We start from the raw sequence: 9,633 nt of genomic DNA, 5'->3' as shown, positions 1-9,633 counted from the left end.
GAAAAGCTTAATTAAAAAGTACTGTGAGATAAACCTTTGAAAGAGATCATAAACTAGAGATGATGTTTGATTAGGAATAGACTGTGTGAATGACCGTCTCTCTCTCTCTCTCTCTCTCTCTCTCTCAGCCTACCTATCCTATCCTCGTTTTCTTTTCCCTTTTCTCTATCTTTTCCCTCTCCTCCATTTCTTCCATCTCTCCTTTCTTACCTTTTCTCTATCCTTTTCCTCCCTCATTTTTCTATCCTTCACCTTTCCTCCACATCTTAATTCCCTCTCTTTTCCTCCATCCATCCATTCTCTCTCTCTCTCTCTCTCTCTCTCTCTCTGGTAAACAAACACATAACTCCTCCAACGTGACCGAGCTAAACAAGGCAAGAGATTTTGTTGTGATTCAAGGCGAAGAAAAATCAAATATTCCTTGTGTGTGGAGGAGGAAAAGGAAGAAGAAAAAGATGAAAATGAATAATAAGAAGGTGGAGGAGAATGTAAATAAGAATAAGAATACTAGAAAGATGAATAAGATGGAGAAGAAGAAGAGGAGAAGAATGATGATGAAGAAAGATGAAAACTAGTAGGAAGCTGAATAGGAAGATGAAGAAGAAGAAGGAAAAGGAGTAGAGGAAGGAGAAAGACGGATAAGATAAATAAAAGGAACTAGTAGAAAAAAAGAAAAAAAGAAAAATAGTTAGAAGCTGAATAGGATGATGAAGAAGAAGGAAAAGGAGAAGAGGAAGAAGAAAGACGAATAAGATAAATAAAAAGAAGAAAAGATAATGAAAAAAAAGAAAACAACGAGAAAAATAAGAGAAAGGAGTGGAAGAGGAGGAGGAGGAGAAGCCAATTTCTACCAGTCAAACGGGATAGAGAAGGAGAGAGATGAAGGGAAGAAGAGATAAGGAGGGGAAGGGAGGAGGAGGAGGGGGGAGGGGAAGATAAAGGGTAGGGGAGGCAAGGGGAGGGGGAGGGGGGGGGAGCGGTCAAAGGGCCAACTGTAAACCTGTTTCGCCTGGATGAATGAAGGGCTTGGCACCCCCTCCCTCCCCCCTTTACCCTTTGCCTCACCTCTCGCCTATCCCTTTCCTCCCTTACCTTTCCTCCATCTCTCCTCTCCCTCCCCTTTTTATCCATCCTCTCCTTCACGCCCTTATCTCTATTTTCAACCTTTTTGCTCTTCATCTCTCTCTCTCTCTCTCTCTCTCTCCTGTATCCTCTATCCTCTCTCTCCCGTCTATTCTCTATTTTCCGTCCATCTTTCTCATCCCCTTTTTTCCCTGTCTCATCTCCTTTTTCCCCTCCCCTTCCTTCCTCTTTTTCTTCCCTTAACATAATATGAAAAAGAAGTTGAAGTCTGTCGCGACGCCAATGACTATATCTGCAACAGTGACAATTCTTTAGAGTGAAAGTATACTGACACAGAAAAACGTTACAATACGATACAATAAACGATATAATACTAATGTTGAAGGATGCAGGGAAACGTTTGACTAAGGATCTCAAATTTGCAACCACGCGTTCTTCCATCCTTCGCCTCTCCTACATTTCCTTTATTCTTTCCCTTCCTCGTTTCTTTTCTATTCCTTTTTTTAACCTACTTTTCCTCTCTCCCTCCTTTCATTCCCCCTTTTCCTCTATTCTCTTTTCCATCCCTCTTTTCCTTTTTCCTTTATTCTTTCCCTCCTTTATCTTCTTTTCTATCCATCTCTAACCCACTTTTCTTCTTTCCCTTCTCTCATTCCCTCCATTTTCCTCTATTTCTCTTTCATTCTATTTTTTTCCATCCCTCTTTTCCTTTTTTTCTATCCTTCTCTAACCCACTTTTCCTTTCTCCCTTCTCTCATTCCTTCCCTTTTCCTCCATTTCTCTTTCATTCCATTCTCTCCCATCCCTCTTTTCCTCCCATATTCATCTTCCCTATTTCCTTCCCTTTCCCTTCCCTTTCCTTTTTCTTCCTCTTTCCCTTCTTCATTATTGTATTCTCCCTTCCCTTCCTTCACCCTTCTTCTCTTCCCACCCTTCCTTTACCCTCTCCATCCATCTTCTCTCTCTCCTCCCTTCTCATTCTATCTTCTCTCCCTTCCCTTCCTTCGCCTATCTTCTCTTCTCCCTTCTTCATCTTCCTCCTCTTCCTTTCCTTCCTTCTCCAAATATATTCTCTCTCTCTCTCTCTCTCTCTCTCTCTCTCTCTCTCTCTCTCTCTCTCTCTAAGGTCAAGATATTTGTCTGGATGGTTCCTTGCGTGGGCAGTCTGGGCGGCGAGGACCTGAAGGATTAGAGGAGGAGGAGGAGGAGGAGGAGGAGGAGGAGGAGGAGGAATGAGGTGTTGAAAATAATAGATTGGCAGAAGAACAAGAAGGCGAGGAATGAATGAGTGAAGAAAGAAAAAGAAGGAAGATGTACAGATAGGGGAGAAAGACAAGAACAAAGAGGAGGAGATGAAGGAAGAGGAGTGAGGAAAAGTGAGTAGGAGACGAACAGGGAGGAGGCGAGGTGAGAATGAATGAATGAAGAATGAATGAAGAGGGAAAAAGAAGAAAGATGCACAGAAAGGGGAGAAAGACAGAAGAACAAAGAGGAGGAGATGAAGGAAGAGGAGTGAGGAATAGTGAGTAGGAGATGAGCAAGGAGGAGGGAGGAGACGAGGTAGGAATGAGTGAACGAATAAATGGTGATGGGAGAGAGGAAGGAATAAAGGAAGGCGTATACAACAAGAAGATAACGGAGGAACACAGAGAAGATGAAGGGAGAGGATCGGGAAAGTGTGGAGATGAAGGAGGAGAGAGTAAGAGAACGGGAAAGATGTTTAACGAGATGGAAGACAAAGTGGAGGAAAAGGTGGAGGAGGAAAGAGGAAGGAAAGGACAACATAACATCAAATACGGTTGAGGAAACTTACTCAAAAAACAGGAAATCAATCGTGAGAAAATAAAGCGAAATTCAGTTTATTGAAATTTTAAGGGAACATTTTTTTTTGTTTGAACAAGAGGAAGAAAGAAAAAGGAGATGAAGTTTGAACAAGAGGAAGAAAGAAAAAGGAGATGAAGTTTGAACAAGAGGAAGAAAGAAAAAGGAGATGAAGTTTGAACAAGAGGAAGAAAGAAAAAGGAGATGAAGTTTGAACAAGAGGAAGAAAAAGGAGATGAAGTTTGAACAAGAGGAAGAAAGAAAAAGGAGATGAAGTTTGAACAAGAGGAAGAAAGAAAAAGGAGATGAAGTTTGAACAAGAGGAAGAAAGAAAAAGGAGATGAAGTTTGAACAAGAGGAAGAAAGAAAAAGGAGATGAAGTTTGAACAAGAGGAAGAAAGAGAGATGAAGTTTGAACAAGAGGAGGAAAGAGAGATGAAGTTTGAACAAGAGGAAGAAAGAAAGAGAGATGAAGTTTGAACAAGAGGAAGAAAGAAAGAGAGATGAAGTTTGAACAAGAGGAAGAAAGAAAGAGAGATGAAGTTTGAACAAGAGGAAGAAAGAAAAAGGAGATGAAGTTTGAACAAGAGGAAGAGATAAAAAGGGATGAAGTTTGAACAAGAGGAAGAAAGAAAAAGGAGATGAAGTTTGAACAAGAGGAAGAAAGAAAAAGGAGATGAAGTTTGAACAAGAGGAAGAAAGAAAAAGGAGATGAAATTTGAACAAGAGGAAGAAAGAATAAAATGAAGTTTGAACAAGAGGAAGAAAGAAAAAGGAGATGAAGTTTGAACAAGAGGAAGAGGAAAAAAAAAGATGAAGTTTGACAAAGAAGAGGACTGATTACGTTACCGCTACTGCGAAACTTAATTATTTCAACTTAAATGCGTTAAGTGTGTTCTCTGAGTTGCATATTTCAAGGAACAAAGATCCAGGCACATTTTTGGTAAACACCGCTGGAGGAGGAGTGTGGAGAGAGTAAGAGAACGAGAAAAGTTTAACGAGATGGAAGGCAAAGAGGAGGAAAAGGTGGAGGAGGAAAGAGGGATGAATGATGGGCGGGGCCTCACGGGCAGCGGCGGCAACAAGTGCTGTGCCGAGGAAATTAGGACTGGTATTACAAGACACATTGCCATATCACATCAGCTATTTCTAAAGGTCAAAGAGGGGATCAATCGGGTTATAATGAGTGTTTCTTTAGGTTCATGGTACAGAGGAAGGGTCAGACTACCACCAGGGTCATAAAACTACCCCTGGAAATGCCCACAACTCCTGCGAAAGCCTTGACAAATATGTGTTTCATTAGGTTCATGGTACAGAAGAAGGGTCAGACTACCACCAGGGTCATAAAACTACCCCTGGAAATGCCCACAACTCCTACGAAAGCCTTGTCAAATGTGTGTTTCATTAGGTTCATGGTACAGAAGAAGGGTCAGACTACCACCAGGGTCATAAAACTACCCCTGGAAATGCCCACAACTCCTGCGAAAGCCTTGTCAAATATGTGTTCTTGGGCGGCGGAATGTCTCATAATACGACCCTAGGAATGCCTGGCTGGCCTGGATGATGAAAACTAACAGACGCTGCCATGCCCAGGGTGATGCATTAGACTGAATTTTATATAACATGTATGCCTTTTTTTAGTCTATGGGGCGAAAGCTAAAGGCCAATGTAAAGAAAACCGGCTATTTGAGAAGCCCATTTTCGAGCTGGCAATGTCTGTTTCAGCCAATGCTACGAAGGCCAGGGTTGTCTGCACGTTAGGGACGCCACACTAGCACAATTTTCAGGGCCTAAGTAAATGATAAGTCTGAATTCTAATAAGCCTTACAAGTTTTCAAATACATTTTTCTCAGAGCTCACTATAGAACGAAGAGGAGGATAAGGAAATAAAAGAAACAGGAGGAGGAGGAGGAGGAGGAGGATGAAGAAAGGAGGAAGGAAAAGGAAGAGATGAAGGAGGACCCCCCAAAATGAAAGAGGAAAATATAAAAAAAAAGTTAAATTACAGAAACAGGTGAATGATATGGAAGTAGTATGATGATGGTGATGATGGTGAGGAGGAGGAGGAGGAGGAGGAGGAGGAGGAGGAGGAGGAGGAAGAGAAGGAGAAAGAAGAAGAGAAAGGGGTCGACTTATACATTTTAACTCATTTTCCATTTCCTATAATTTCCCAGGTATACCAACGTCTCTCTCTCTCTCTCTCTCTCTCTCTCTCTCTCTCTCTCTTTACACCTATCAAGACCACTTACACGGACCCGAGTAAAGAGGAGCTTGCCTTGGGGTGACCATTTAGAGAGAGAGAGAGAGAGAGAGAGAGAGAGAGAGAGAGAGAGAGAGAGAGAGAGAGAGAGAGAGAGAGAGAGAGAGAGAGAGAGAGAGAGAGCAGGTGAGTCACAGGTGAGAATGAATGGCTCGCTCCAGTGATCAGCTCAGCCTTACCTGGCAATCCTGACACTCATTACTCATGTCCAACACCTCAGCCAGTCAGTTGGTAGGTTGGTCAGTCAGTTAGTCAGTCAGTTAGTCAGTCAGTCAGTTAGTGAGTCGGTTAGTCAGTCAGCAGGTCAGTCAGTCGATCAATTAGTCAGTCAGTCAGTCAGTCGGTCAATTAGTCAGTCAGTCAGTCAGTCGGACAATTAGTCAGTCAGTCAGTCAGTCAGTCAGCCAGTCAGTTAGCCAGTCAGTCAGTCAGTTAGCCCCTCAACCAGCTACTAAAGTCAGTCACCAAGCAGCCAATCAAATCAACCATTTCCTCAGTTCCCCCTCTAGTCAGTTGCATTCATTCTGTCAGCATATCAGTTAATCAGTCAACCAGTCAGTCAGTCAATTAGCAACTCTACTACTAAAGTCAGTCACCACGCAGCCAGTCAAATCAGCCATTTCCTAAGTTAACCATCTAGGCAGTTACATTCATTCTGTCAGCTATCGCCAGTCACCCAAGCAGTCAGCATATCAGTTAATCAGTCAGCCAGTTAGCCATTCACCAAGCCAGACACACTTAACAAACTGGAATCAAATCAACCAAACACGAGTATATTCAACCTATTAGCCAGTCAGTCAGGCAGCCAGTCACCCATTCACTCATCCATTTAGCCAGTCAGCCAGTCAGTTCAGCAGTCAGGCAAACATGTAGCAAATTCGTCCGCCGCAGATATATGCAGATAAAAACCTGAACCATAAAACACAAACAAATAAATCGAGAGGAAGATAAACACACAAATGATTCCGACAAATATAGACACGGAGAGTTGTCAGAGGCTTCGTACATCATCAGTTATACAGACAGCAATTATTATTAAACGAGAGAGAGAGAGAGAGAGAGAGAGAGAGAGAGAGAGAGAGAGAGAGAGAGAGAGAGAGAGAGAGAGAGAGAGAGAGAGAGAGAGAGAGAGAGAGAGAGAGAGAGAGAGAGAGAGAGAGAGAGAGAACGAAAGAAAAGAAAAGAAGAAGGAGAGAGAGAGAGAGAGAGAGAGAGAGAGAGAGAGAGAGAGAGAGAGAGAGAGAGAGAGAGAGAGAGAGAGAGAGAGAGAGAGAGAGAGAGAGAGAGAGAGAGAGAGAGAGAGAGAGAGAGAGAGAGAGAGAGAGTAATGAGATGACAGACGAAGCGGATAAAGCCACAAGAACTGAACTCAAATTTGGGACGGTCGCCGCTGATAGCACGACCAATCCTGCCTTCGGGACGCCAGGAGGAAAAAAAAACAACACTGGTCTCATATTACTGCCGCCATTATTATTATTATTACTAAAGAAGCTGTAGAAATAGTAGCAGTAGTAGTAGTAGTAGTAGTAAAAGTAGTAGTATTAACAATAGAAAGCGAGAAAAAAAAAGACAGGCAAATACACGGAGGAAAAAACACACAAAAAAACACAAATGACAGAAAAATAACAAGGATAAAAAACAACATTCTAGACCCCCCCCCCCAAAAAAAAAAAAAAAAAAAAAAAACGAACGGAGAAAAAAAGAGTGGAACAAAAGAGAAAAGGGATAGAGGAAAACGAGGCCACCAAACACAAACACACCAACCAGCAAGCAGAGGGCAGCAAAACAGAGGCACTGGGCGACGCAGACAAAGAAAGGCGAGGCGAGTGTTTTGTTACCAGCGCGGCGGACAAGGAAAGAGCGATTGGAGGCGGTGAGTAAGCGACTGATTAAAGCCCAGGTAACAAACAGGTAAGGCGGGGCGTGTGGATACCTGCTGATTGGGTTAATGGGGGGGGGGGAGGGGAGGGATTGGCGCCGAGGTGAGAAGCAGGAAGAATGAATAAGAAATAGATGATGATGATGATGATGATGAAGAGGAGGAGGAGGAGGAGGAGGAAGACACTGGGGAGAAGAAGGTAGAGGAAGTAGTGGAGTTACTATTATTATTTACAGTAGTAGTAGTAGTAGTAGTAGTAGTAGAAGTAGCAATAGGAGAAGAAATAAGTAACATGAGGAGAAGGAATAGAAGTAAAATCATGATAAAAAGGAAGAGGATGATGACGAAAACGAAGCAAATATATATAAAAAAAGAAAAGACGGTTATAATGATGATGATAATGATAATAATTGTCGAAGGAAAACATGACCAATAAAAGGAAGGAAGCAAGGAGAGGTGGTGGTGGTGGTGGTGGAGGTGAAGGCAGGTAATACAATGCCGGTGTCTCCTAATCAAGCCTCCTCACCTGAGCTCTTTAAGGCAGGTGTCACGGCGGGGATCAATTAAGAGCAACGGTGCACAGGTAAATTGTCTTGCTTTCACTCCATCCCTCCGTTCTTTCCTCATTCCTTCCCTGCCTTCCTTCCTTTCCTTCATTCCTTCCCTGTGTTCTTTCCCCATTCCTTCTCTGCCTTCCTTTCTTCCTTCATTCATTCCTTACCTGTGTTCTTTCCTTCATTCCTTCCCTGTGTTCTTTCCCCATTCCTTCTCTGTCTTCCTTCCTTCATTCATTCATTCCTTACCTGTGTTCTTTCCTTCATTCCTTCCCTGTGTTCTTTCCCCATTCCTTCTCTGCCTTCCTTCCTTTCCTTCATTCCTTCCCTGTATCGTCTCCTCCTTCCTTCCTTGCCTTCCTTCCTTTCCTTCCTTCATTCCTTCATTCCTTCCCTGCCTTCCTTCCTTTCCTTCATTCCTTCACTCCCTCCCTCTGTCTTTTCCTTATTCCTTCCCTGCCTTCCTTCATTCATTCCTTCCCTGCCTTCCTTCCTTTCCTTCCTTCCTTCATTCCTTCTCTCTGTCCTTTCCTCATTCCTTCCCTTCCTCCCTTCCTCCCTCTCTCCTTCATCCTTACTTCCTCCACTCCTTCACTCTGTCCTCTCATTTCTTCTCTTCCTCCTTCCTTTCCCTCCTTCTGTCCTTTCCCCATTCCCTCTCTCCCTCCCTCTGTTCTCCTAACCCCTCCCCTTCTTTCTTACTTCACTCCCTCCATCATTTCTTCCTTCTTGTCTCAATTATTTCTATTGTTCCTCCTTTCTCTCCTTACTTCTTTACTTCCTACTTCTAATTATCGTTCAATTAGCTTAACATCATTAGTAGACAGATAATTTCCTCTCTCCCTCTCTCCTTTCCCTCTTCCTTAGCTCCCTCCATATCTTCCTTTTTCGTCTTAATTATTTTCTCCTTTCCCCCTACTTTTAATTATCTTCCACTTAGCTTAAAATCAATTGCAGGCAAGATGTTGGAGTGGATTATAGCCAGGAGCATTCGGGGTCATTAGAGGCATAGTTTAATTCATGACTCACAGCACGGGTTCACGAAGGGTAGGTCATGTCTCACCAACCGTTTGTCCTTCTATAATAAAGTAACTCAGATGACAAACAATGACGTAAACTATGACATACTATATAGATTTTAGTAAAGCGTTCGACAAAATTTCTCACCATCGGCTGTTACTAAACTTACAGGCTCACGGCGGAGAGGGAAAAGTCTTGAGCTGGATCAGGGCGTGCCATGGCTTAGAGGCAGGAAGTAGAGTGTAAATCAATGGGAATATATTTGATTGAGTCTGTGTTAAGAGTGGAGTCCTACAGGGTTCGGTATTAGGTTCACTGCTGTTCACCATTTATATTAACGACTTGGCGTCAGGAATAAGTAATGATGTCAGTAAGTTTGCGGATGATATAAAAGGTAAGCAGACTAATTGAATCAGATCAGGACGCCAGTATTCTCCAGGATGAACTAGACAGATTGTATGATTGAGCGGGGAAGTGGCAGATGGAGTTCAATGTCGGGAAGTGCAGTATTCTGAGTGTATTTAAGTAGCGGGCTTTGTTTTTATTATTGTTTCCTTTTTTATGTGTGCCCTTGAATTGTCTCCTTTGCTGTAAAAAAAAAGAAAAAAAAGGCAGGAACAACCCTTCACATAATTATTGCTAAAATGACACTCCCCTAAGCAAATCCAGGTGTGAGAGGGGTTTAGGGGTCTTGGTGAGTTCTGATCCCCGTCCAAGGGCTCATTGCATGCAGGCTTGGAATCGCTCAAACAGGGTAGGATAGAACTGACTCGCCCTAACCCGGCTTTCCCTTCCACCAGCCCAAGTTAGGAAGCGAGACCAGAGCACAGACGACCCAACCCAGCCCGGCTTTCTACCACATTCCTAGCATTCTAATTCCTCTAAATAGATTACTAAATATATCAAAAGTAAGTCACATTTCCATTATTGTATTAGTAATTATAATAGGTTTGGTTTTCTTCTTTATTTATTTAAATGTTCGGCAATTCAAGGAGACAATTAGTTAGTTAGTTAGT

The sequence above is a fragment of the Eriocheir sinensis genome, chromosome 60 (assembly GCF_024679095.1).
Source record: "Eriocheir sinensis breed Jianghai 21 chromosome 60, ASM2467909v1, whole genome shotgun sequence".
NCBI lineage: Eukaryota > Metazoa > Arthropoda > Malacostraca > Decapoda > Varunidae > Eriocheir > Eriocheir sinensis.
Note: the sequence above shows the minus strand (reverse complement) of the source record.